Source organism: Anser anser (genome assembly GCF_964211835.1).
Source record: "Anser anser genome assembly, chromosome: 2".
In the NCBI taxonomy this organism is placed as follows: Eukaryota; Metazoa; Chordata; class Aves; order Anseriformes; family Anatidae; genus Anser; species Anser anser.
The window spans coordinates 42788936-42800642 of NC_139721.1; the positions used below are offsets into that span (position 1 = coordinate 42788936).

Consider the following 11707-nt stretch of genomic DNA (forward strand, 5'->3'; position numbering starts at 1 on the left):
TACATAAAAGTGAATTGTGGGCCTTTAAAGAAATAAATTGCTTCTACTGACAGTCATATCATTCTCTGCTGAAAATTTTTCTGGAATTTTTTAAAGTTGACATTTTTCTACTTGTTTCATTAAAAAGATAAGCAAAATCAGAGAAAAAATGGGAATGGTAAAATGCATTTCAAGTCACCTGTAGAGAGCAATGATCAAATGAGAAGTTTATCTACATGAGATGAGACAAGGAAATGTACTGCTGAAGGACTGTGCTTGAAATATTGATAATATTCCTAATCCATAACTTAAATGGTAGCTTTTCACTAAAGCTTTGCATAGAGGCATTGCTCAAACTCCTAGAAAGTTTGATTGTTCTTTGAAAACAAATTGTTCTTTGAATACAGATACTGAGACTAATTCTAGGAGATCTATGTTAGATTCTGTCTACTGTTTACATATATCTCAGTTAGAATTCAAAGATGAATTGGTAGGAACCCATGTGCTTTTGACACTGACTTAGTGCTGTTGAATAAGCGAAGCAGATCCATGCTGTGTATCACAGCTTTGTTCCTCAGTTCTGTTGTCTCACACCACCTAGACTGGTTTATCTAAGCTCAGTCAAGGGGCTTTTAGTTTAAATGCAATGTATATTTATATGCAATAAACCCTGCAGTTTTCTGGTCAGGCAGGACAAAGATCTGGAAGAATACATCACAGCTCCTTTCTCATTCTGTGGAGTTGATGGAAAAATGATTCAAATCAGAATGTAAAAGAGTTTCAGGGAGGAGAGAGAGCTCCTCCTGAAGTCAAAGTGGGTCTGGAGAGTTCTCCTCTATCATAAGTACAAATAGGGTCTGAACATCCTCCATCAAGGTAAAAATCACAATAAGATCTGAGGTTGTGTCTGTACTGCAACCACAAATGAGATGTAGCATTTTCAAGGTAGCTATATCACAGTTGCTATCAAGCAACTGCGAAGTTGCAGTCCCTGATGTACACACCTGTTGCTACCTATCTTTGCCCCTGACTAAACCAAGATGAAGCTAATAGTAATTTAATTTCATAGCTACTGTTACTAGCTACTGTTTCATAGCTACTGTTCATAGCTACTGTTGCTGATAACTAGGGTTATCTAGCTAGACTTTGTTTGATTAAATGTGGTGCAATCATATTTATAGTTTCCAGCATAGATACACATTAAGAAAATATTTCTCGTTTGTGTTCACATTTAATACAACATCTAGACAGATTTTCCAATTAAAAATAAATAAATAAATAAATAATGAAGGGAATGAATATTTTTCACAGATTTCAAAGACCAAGAAAGTTTTGAAATATACTTCATGTTGGTTTTGATAATCCAATATTAACTCATATTAACTCACATGAGCTATTATTCTGTAAAATAATAATCTGATTTAATATACAATCACAGGTTGCTTTTAATATCATTGTAAATGTAGGTTGGATTTATTTACTGAAGTCAGGTTAAAATTCATACTTTGCTCAAAACCAAACTGAAGTGATCCTAAAGGTATGTTTCCCATATCACATCCTTTTCATTTTTGCCTAGCACTAACAATTATAGTATGATACTTTAACCTGCAAGAATGCTATTTATTTATTTATTTATTTATTTTTAGTAATCCAGTAAAATTATAAATGGAACTCAGACAGTTGTGTATATTCTGTAGCCTATTTTCTTTTTTTTTTCTTTTTTTTTTTTTTTTTTGTCTCTGGGCATGCAATATTAATACAGCAGAAATTGTGATCAGTTAGATTTACTGTAGTAATATTCCTGGCTTTGGTCAGTTTGGAATTATTCATTCTGATAATAATTTGTGTAGTTTTAGCTAAATCTGTTATAAATCTGTACTTTTCTGTAGGTACGATAGACAGGTGAGTCTTTTTCTGTAGGTACGATAGACAGGCAAGACTTGGGTAATGATCAAGTATTATTTTTTAATATATAAATGGATCATCTACTTTCAGGTTACAACTTAAACATATCATTATCAGGTGACAAGCTGAAGAGCAGAGGTACTTTTACACGTTGTGCCCCCAGCAAAAGTAATCTATCTACTCATCTTTTACTAATGGCTTATTTTGTAGTCTTCGTGAATGAATATATTTAATGCTTCTGAAGCTGGAAATGCTTTTCTGTTTTTACTGGTTTGTTAGGCCTGGACATCCTTATGCATGAGTAAAGCATGGTAAACAGCATGAAGATTTACAGGATTTCTGAACAGCAAGAATTTGTGCTAGATACCAGCTATGGAGCACGTTCCTGCTTTATTATTGTTGTAAAGGATAACTATTATAAATTTTAATAATTTATGGCTCAACCTGTCTAGCAATAATGACTGTGCATGTTGGTTTGTGATTCTCTCATTGCTTCATCAATTTTCTTTTCCTAATGGTGTTTTACAGAGTCTATTGCTCTGAATTTTTAAATTAGTTTAGGTACTACTACTTTTGTTTTTCTTTTTCTTTTCTATTCTCTCTTCATTGTCTCATGCTTTATTTGATAATGTCAGCAGGCATTTTCCAAAGGTTAGCCCAATAGGGACTAAGAAACTGATGTTAAGAATAGTAAGCCATATCATATCCTTATACAGATAGGGAATCTGATGAAGATTCAGAAATGCTTAAATGATAAAGGAACTTGAAAACGATGTAAGTTAAATCTTTTACACTAATGTGGATTAATTGTTTTTCATTCTTCCAGTAATCTGACATTGTTTTGAAATCTTCAGGCAAAAGAATGGCCTGCTAAATAGCCTATGAGAAAATAAATATCATTTTCACCTGTTGTAGGCTGAGTAGTTTATACATTTTTTTTTTTCATTTTCTTCAGTCTGAACATAAATGGGTTCTGAATATGGAAGCACTTAATGATATGTTTAAGTGCTTCCTGACTATTATTGCTTAAAGGAGTTATGCCAAAAGTTATACCATTATTGCACTAATATGTTATTGCTCTTGAATATACATTCAGCCTTTTTATCTGTGTGGGCATATGAACCCCCCTTTTCCACAAGCTCACAAAACAGGAAATTTCTTTGTAATACATCATAGTATTTTCAAACCCTTGTTCTGAATGTCAGAAATTGTGGCTAACGAATGAATTGGATGGGTTAAGACCCATCATGAAGAATGCTGCCTATCCAAATGACTTTGCTGTCATTAATATGTATGTATAATCATATCTTTAAACTTAGCCTGAGATAAATGAGCTGATGAAGAGATAAGAATTTTATGATTATTTTTCTGCAATAAAAGGGTAATTTTAGCCATACCTGGGTAGTTGGATTGGTCCAATACTATAATTAAGCAATATATATATATATATAATACATATTTATTGTGCATAATTAAAATACATCATTTACATATTATCATTACATTATTATTATTATGCATACATGTGTGTGCACTTTATTTATATATATACATATGTAGACAAGCATGAGGATATAAAAAGTCACATGAAATTTATCAGAGTACTAGATATCACTGCAGATTATTTTCCTCTTAATATAATTTCAACTTGGTTTCCAGTAAAATTGCTAATAAAAATCCAGTAATTACTTTTAGTCCTACTGTGGGAATGCAGATTCCCATGATACCAAAGCTTAGGTGAGAGAATCTCATCTCTTTTCTACATGAAATATATGAAAATGAGATGGTATCTAATACAGAAGTTGTAGCCCATCAATATCTGAGACATGTCAAGGGAAGTTCTATAGAATCTTTTGCTGTAAAGATTCTATTAAAAAAAAAAAAAAAAAAGGAAAAAAAAGTACTTCTATAAAGTAAAAACAAAACAAAAACAAAACAAACAAAAAAAAACCCTAATCTGAACACATGAAGGGGAACAAACATTTCCCTAGCAGATACTTTGACCATTCTGTCCACCTACACTGGCAATACCTATAAACAGTAATAACAAATTTCCCCATACTTCCTCTTCATAACACTATTGATGGTGTGGATTTCCCACAGAATTCAAGGGAAGATTTCTCAGTGCTCACTGTAACAATGAGTTTGTTATGAATTTGAAAGAAAAAAGCACAGCCTTGTGAAAGTGAAATACATATCTTTAACCCCTCCCACCCTCCAGTTCAAATGTATTCATTGTCTTCACAACACTGTATAGTATCTTCTAGTGAAAATAATAATAATAAAAATAATAATAATCATAATCATCCAAATAATAGAGCTTTTAGGTGGATGCAATCAAATCAATCATCATCAAACAAATTAAATGTGTGATTTAGTGCTTCAATTGTCTTTTTTTCCTTCTGTTTTGCTTCTGATTCCTTTGATTTCTTTACACTCACTCATTTAATACTGCACAGGATATACATATTATTTTCACTTGTGTTGTCTACAATTGATTTAAATAAAAAGAAATATATTGTTCTTGCCAGTGGGGAAAATAAATAAATAAATATATATATATTCCAAGTTTTTATTAAATTAAATTAAATTATTATTAAATATGATTTATTTTTTTCATTGTTCTTTTCCTTGTATTTTTTTTTTTATTGTATGCTATTAGTTTCTCTTAAAAAAAAAAAAGTGATAATGTGCAGTCAGAGTAAAGAAATAAAAAGGAGAGGATGTTATCTCGAAAGTGCCTTTGTCTGTAACCATTAAGAAGAAGACATTTCCCATTGCAATCTGTATTTCCAGATGATTTCCTTTGCGTTGTAAAAGCTAGGGATGGAAAAAGAGTTTTTAAAGTCAGCTAATCCTTCTCCCTGCCATTGCAATTATTCCCTGTTGTAAAATTGGACTGGCTTGTCTAATGCTACTTGGCCAGAGTAATGGAAATCTCATTACTTCTCATTGAAAGACAATTCCCAAAATTTAATAGACCTCACTGTTGGAAAGTACAGACTTGATTCTGAATTTTCAGTTTCATTATCTTATCCATTTTACTCCCTGATGTTCATACTGACTTACAGAAACTTTGATTTTCTTCTCCCTTGATGTGTGCATTTTCAGACTGCTCTGATGAACTCCTCTAATACTTGCCTGAAACACACACATTTTGTTATTTTAACATTGCTCAGAATTAGTCTTCATAATCTCTTAATTCAACAACTTTCTTGGATATATCATATTATATATAAGCTTGAGAAATTAGTTATATTTAATTGTGACTTTATCTGTAATAAGAAATAAATACAAATTTTGTGCTCTATGAGGCTAGATAAAATAGTTCAAAACCACAGTGATGAATGGTCAAATATGGATGGATGTTTCTGTGTTTCCAGCAGCAAAAAAGTCAACTGTTTTTACTATTGTATGTCAGTGTCTAAAACTCTCCTGTCTTTAGTGCTTTTCGGCTTCTTCTGATGCAATTTTCTTTGTGTGAGTTGGAGGGAATATTAAATTTGCAATTGTTTTGGTCTGCAAATTTCTGAACATATTTTAGTTTCTGTTTCATATCCCTATTTCACTTTGTGCTATTTAGCTGTCCTTGTTGCAACATTTCCCAATTTAACTGTCAGTTTCATTAATGTGTTTTCTATTCCCCTTGTAGAATGTGATGTCAAAAGTAAATTTAACATGAACAGTGGAAATATACCCCATTTCAATTTTTCACAACTGAATACATTATCATTTATCAGTAGCCCTTGTCAAGAGACTTTCAAGTCACTTCAGTATCGTTGTTCAGTTGTTCAAGTTGATTTGTCTTAAGCTAATTATGAAGTATACATTCAAAAAGAGAGAATGTATGGTGACAATTCTGATACCTATGAGCTGCCCTGGTTTCATCTGGGATAGAGTTAATTTTCCTCCTTGTAGCTGGTAGGATGTTATGTTTTGGATTAGGATGAGAAGAGCACTGATAACATGCTGATGTTTTAATTGTTGCAGAGCAGTGCTTGCACTAAACCAAGGACTTTTCAGCTTCTCGCTCTGTCCTGCCAGCGGGCAGGCTAGGGGTGCAGCAGGAGTTGGGAGGGGACAGACCTAGGACAGCTGACCCAAACTGGCCAAAGTGGTATTCCATCCCATCTGATGTCATGCTAAACGGTAGGTAGGGGTGGATAGCTGGGATGGGGGGGCCAGCTGCTCAGGGATAGGCTGGGCATCGGTCAGCGGGTGGTGAGCAATTGCATTGTGCATCACTTGTTTCGTACACATTAGTAGTAGTAGTACTATTATCACTATTTTTTTTTCCTGTCTTAATAAAGTGTCTCTATCTCAACCCACAGGCTTCATTTCCCTGATTTTCTCCCCCATCCCAGAGAGGGAGGGGGGAGGATGAACGAATGGCTGTGTGGTGCTTAGCTGCTGGCTGGGTTAAACCACAACAACAGCAATGTAGTCATGTAACAAAATTAAAGCCAAAATTTTGAGCGCAGTCCTTGACCTGAATAATGAGTGAAGATGCAGATCCTGGCATTTATACATGATAGTTTACATGCAGCCAAAGTAAATACTGTAGTCAGAGGTCATGGGGTTAGATTTTGAAAAGTCCTGCATAAAGAAGAGACCTCAGAAAAGCAAATTTAAATAACATTAATGTCAAGAAAAGTAATTCTGATTGCTGTATTCTTTCTCTGTCGTGACTAGACAGATGAAAATCTATGATAGCAATCTAGCCTTTAAGATCATTTTCTGTTTTCTTTTATTTATTTCTTTTATTTATTTTTATTTATTTTATTTTAACAGATTCTGTACTAGTTTCCCTCACAGAATGACTAACAGAAATATGACTCTTATGCACCTTTTGCAGTTAATTCACTAGGTCAACTCTAAGCCCTAAGCCCCTTGTCAGGTTATTTCTATTAGTGAGAAGGAGCAATTGACCTTAAAACATTGAAGCCAGGTAGATGAGCCTATTCCAGGTGGTCTCTTGGCTCCACCCTTGTTAAGTGAGATCTGCCAGGTGTGGATCATTTGACCGTTGCTATATAGGAAGCATGAGGAGTTGTAGGGAATTGCCTTCCCTGGGGAGTTAGAGGCTTGGGTTGCCTAGTGTGTTTTTCTACCATGGTGAAGTGGACTCAGTGTTTCCCAGTAGGCTGCTTTTTCTTCTTCATGTTTTCTACCGTCTCTGTGAAATAGTTTTAGAGACTCTATGAGCTAGTTACGTTGGTGGTGCCTTCTCAGCACAGTAAAACCCTGGTGGTACTACTTCACTGTGAAGTAGTTTGGAAGTGACTCAAGTTCAGAAGCTGGCAGGTAAGTGTTCCTGGGTTCTACAGTTGTTTAATGTTGAGGAGTTTGAGTACTTCCTTCACCTTGTCTGTTTTCAGTAAAGTTACTTATGTGGATTCTAAGCTTCCTTCCCAGCCCTAACAAGCAAAACAAAAGAAAAAAAAAGAAAGTCTCAGAAGCTCAAGTGCATACAGGTAAGCCTGGCTTTGAAGAATGCTCTTAAGTGTTTGTTAAGATTGAACAACAGGCTGTGTGACAAAGGTGCCTTACTGTGAATTCAAATTTTGCCTTGTGGTGAGTAGAAACAGATTTGGGTAGATTCTGGTGGCATTATCATTACTCTTGCTAAGTGGCAGTTGTGAGAATGTGCTGTTCATAAAAGAAATGCTGTTTTCACAATATGCAAGTCAAAAGCCATTAAAATGCTAGAAGTCATAGTTTCAAGGAGATAACTTGAAAGAAAGAAAACATTTTTGGCCATCTCCCCCTGACCCCTCCATAGACTGGCTCCCTGAGGAAAAAGTGTGAAAGGTGTAATTGTTAATAGTTTCTGAGGTAGGGTCAGGGGAAGATGTCTTTTCCTGCTTGCTCACTCTCCCTTTCTCCTCCTCCAGGCAAGCTATGGTAGCTTTCCAGAACTTTGACTATCCTTGGGATGTTCAGACCAGCATGTTCTTATCGCTGTGTCTCCTAAATGCACTTCAGGCTTTGTCTAAGGTGAAACAAATACTTAAGAGTGTCATCCAGAGATCTGTGGTGGGGCAGGCGAGTTATGCGTGGCAGGGAGAGTGGAGGATATGGGCAGGCATCTAGAGCAGGGGACACCTCCCCTGGAAAGGCCATGAGGAGCCCACAGTGGATGAATTGGCTAAACAAGTCTGGCAGTACAAAGAAAGTCTCTCCTCTTCCCTACAGGCCTGCGTCTCGGCTGTGGAGATACATTCCGAAGAGGTCCACCAACCTAAAGAGAATTGATCTTCCTTCCCACATATACAAAGCAGCGTCTCAGTTATTGGGGATAAGGGTCCTACTGTGCAAGGAAGATGATGGATTGGGTACACAGCCTGTGCCACCCCGTGATTTGACCTATGTGAGTGACCATGGAGAAGACATGAGAAAATAGGATGGAAAATCTACCTCGACACTAGAGGCAAGGGTATGTGAGTTGGAAGGAAAAACCTAGATCTGGTCCCCAGGAACATGAGTCAACAGAGCAGTCAACCATTCCGTTAGCTTTGGAGATGCTGAAATGTTCCCTGGCTTAAAGGGAACCCGTTCCCAGCCTGTCTCTAGAAATAGTGGTATAGAAATGGTGTAAGGCACTTATAAGTCATTGCGGATTGTGGTTGTTGTCAATTGCCATGTAAATCAAGGCCATGCAAGTACCTTCTACTGTTTCATCTTTCTCTACTGTTTCATCTTTCCTTTCATTTGTAGTCTGGTTACTACTGAATATTACATATTTGGTGAAATGTCCTAAAAAAATTACTTCTTGATTTTTAACAACTTCTTTTTATTTTTTCCTCTAGGTCTGCCAGTAGCTGACAAGGTAGAAAGATGTGCTTTTCTTCTTCATTCCTGTGAAGTTAGAGGCAGTGCCAGTTTAAACTGTGACTGAGGCTTTGCAGTGGAGCAAGTCTATCTTAGTACTTCAAATTCAGTGATGCAACCTGAGTTTACAATAGTTAACTTTCAAGGATTCAACCGATTTAAAGCTTTTGGACAATGACAGTTATTTGAAAACATTCCTACAGGTTTATTTTCTTCATTTACAGTTGCTTGCTCTCTCCATCTCATTCAAAGCAGTCAGGACTGGTTTGTTTCTGTCTTCTCTGGAAATTTGCACTAGGAACCATTGTTAGAATCAGAGTCCTGACCTAAGAGTATGATGAAAAATGTTGCACTCCCAGTTGGAAACTGGAGAGGAAAATGTTCATGTATATGTAAGAATTGTACTCAAACAGCTGATTACACCTTTGCTTACGCCTTTTAAGGGAAAACTTTAAACCTGAGAAGCAACAGGTAGTTTTCTATGTTTCCCTTGGGGATAGTGTACTCTTCTGTATTTTTCTTCTATACAAACAGTTCAAAATTTTGAAGTCATGTTGTCAGTCACACAACCAAACAACCTTGCATGGCATTACACGTTCCCCTCCAGATAGATCAAGCCCTGAATGCAAGATAGATGAGTAAATAATGCCAACATGTAAAACTAACTTGTAAATACATTGCATTTGGCAGGTTTTTTGGCACTTTGTGGGGCTGAACTGTACTTCAGTGAGAAGAATGTCTTCTGGTGTGAACTGAAATTATACCTCTATGCCACAATGTCTTTTTTTTTTTGGTGGTGGGGTGGGGAAATTCCTTGTGGCCACCTGAAGGAGTTATGAAATAATAAAATTTAGGTGAAGGAAAAGTTCCTTCTCTTAGTTGTTGTGGTGGTGATGGTTTTTTTTTTTCTTTTCCATTCAGTCTTAAAATGAAGGCCCCATTTTCTGGCCTTTGGCAGACTGTAAGCATGCTGGAACACTTCACATTACATAGATCATATTTGTCTGAAATGATAATATCATACCTCTAGTCTGCTGCAGGCTGAAAAGTAGCCTATGCCTCAGGTACTGTTTTATGCCTTTGCTTCTGTTACTACATCCTTGTGAGTCCTCAAAAGGGAAATGAAATTATCCTCTACAGAAGAAACCCCATTCAGAAGAAACTTGAGTTGTTAGGGCCTGAATTCTCACTGAAACCAAAGGCAGGTATCTTAGTGATTTGAAGAAAGAGGCTTTAATCTATCTGGCTTGTTAACTAATGAAGGAGTGTGAAAGAGACGTGTGTCCTTGTGTCTGAGGAGGAGGTGAAGGAACAGCTAGTGCAAGGAACACAAAAATCTGCTGCGCCAGGCTACTATGTGGTTGGCTCTGAGCTTGGAGACTGCAACCATCTTCAAACTTCCAGATCTAGAGGAACACTTTGGCTGCAGCCTAAAAGCCATGTGTACATAAGCTCCCCCAAGCCAGCCAATCTTCTTCCCGCGACCTGTCAGAAAACATCTGTCCTGGTTTCAGCTAGGATAGAGTTAATTTTCCTCCTAGTAGCTGGGAGGGTGCTGTGCTTGGGATTTAGCATGAGATTCATGTTGATAACATGCTGATGTTTTAATTGTTGCAGAGCAGTGCTTACACTAAGCCAAGGACTTTTCAGCTTCTCACTCTGTCCTGCCAGTGAGCAGGCTAGGGGTGCAGTAGAAGCTGGGAGGGGACAGACCCAGGGCAGCTGACCCAAACTGGCCAAAGGGATATTCCATACCACATGACATCATGCTGAGCAATTAATATGGGGTGGCTGGCCAGGGCGAGGACAGCACTGCTTGGGGATAGGCTGGTCATAGGTCAGTGTCTGGTGAGCAATTGTATTGTACATCACTGTTTTGTACACAGTAGCAGTAGTAGTACTGTTATAATTTTTCTTTCTTTTCTGTCCTAATAAACTGTCTTTACTTCAACACACAAGCTTTCTCTTTTTTTTTTTTTTTCCAATTCTTTCCCCCAGTCCCACTGACAGGGGAGGAGGAGGAGGGGGAGCAAATGGCTGTGTGGTGCTTAGCTGCCAGCTGGGTTAAACCACAAGTAGATGTTCTGAGCGCCCTCTCAAACTGTCTGTTGCATATTTGTATGTGACATCAGGGAAAAAACTCATCAATTCAGGTATCACTCCATATTTCTTTGGGTTAATTAAATTAATTTATTCACATTCATTAACATGTTTCTATGTTCATATTGTCAATGAATATTTGGAAATTATGTAATTACATGTGGAAATAACTCATGTAAGGTAAGCAGGCAAAGGTGTTGCTCAAGACAAGTGAAGTAAATAATACTTTTATCTTGACTCTACAGGTTGTTTTCATGTAATAAGAATCATTCAGACAGCTTTCTGGAAGTTTAAGTGAATGTGCTGATTCTGATTCTTCATAATTCTAATAGTCTGAAGATTTTCATACTAAGAGAATTACTTTTCATAGACAAAGAATTAGCTGGATATTTTTCTATATTCATGGATTATATATAGCTTTATAACAATAAAATCAATTGTAATGGATTTTTAAAATGAAATAAATGGCCCAGATGCAATTATATCAATGCAAGTGGTATAAAATCCACGTATTTCGCATATGTAATCTGTTTCTAAACAGCTCCCAACTCGTGCAATGTAGTGTGCATTACTCAGTGCTTCTGAGCTGAATCATGAAGTAAAATGAAAAGGACTTGAAAAGGTTCTTTTCTGAAACAAATATTCTTCCCAAGAAAAGCAAATTTAGAGTTTAATTGAGAATATGTGCCTGTTCTTCTGCTTACAGAAAGGGTTTTCTGACCTGAACTCATAAGCGTCTATGAGTCAGCTTCGCTGGAAAAAGCTAATGTCAGGGGCCACAAGAGTGGGCTGCTTCACAATGGAAGGAAAACCAGAAGCTGGGAGTGATGATGAGGCAGGCAGAGGAAGTGTCCTTTTAGGGCAGGAGGACAGTCCCACAGTATCTGAACAA

At 36.7% G+C, this 11707-nt stretch overlaps 1 long non-coding RNA gene across 1 annotated transcript; it reads left to right on the forward strand.

Annotated features, from left to right (window-relative positions):
* Nucleotides 1–5585: 5585 nt before the first annotated feature.
* Nucleotides 5586–11022, forward strand: LOC310895877. Its single transcript, XR_014581018.1, has 3 exons — nucleotides 5586–7188; nucleotides 8080–8320; nucleotides 8694–11022. It is a non-coding gene; the product is annotated as an uncharacterized lncRNA (long non-coding RNA).
* Nucleotides 11023–11707: the final 685 nt, after the last annotated feature.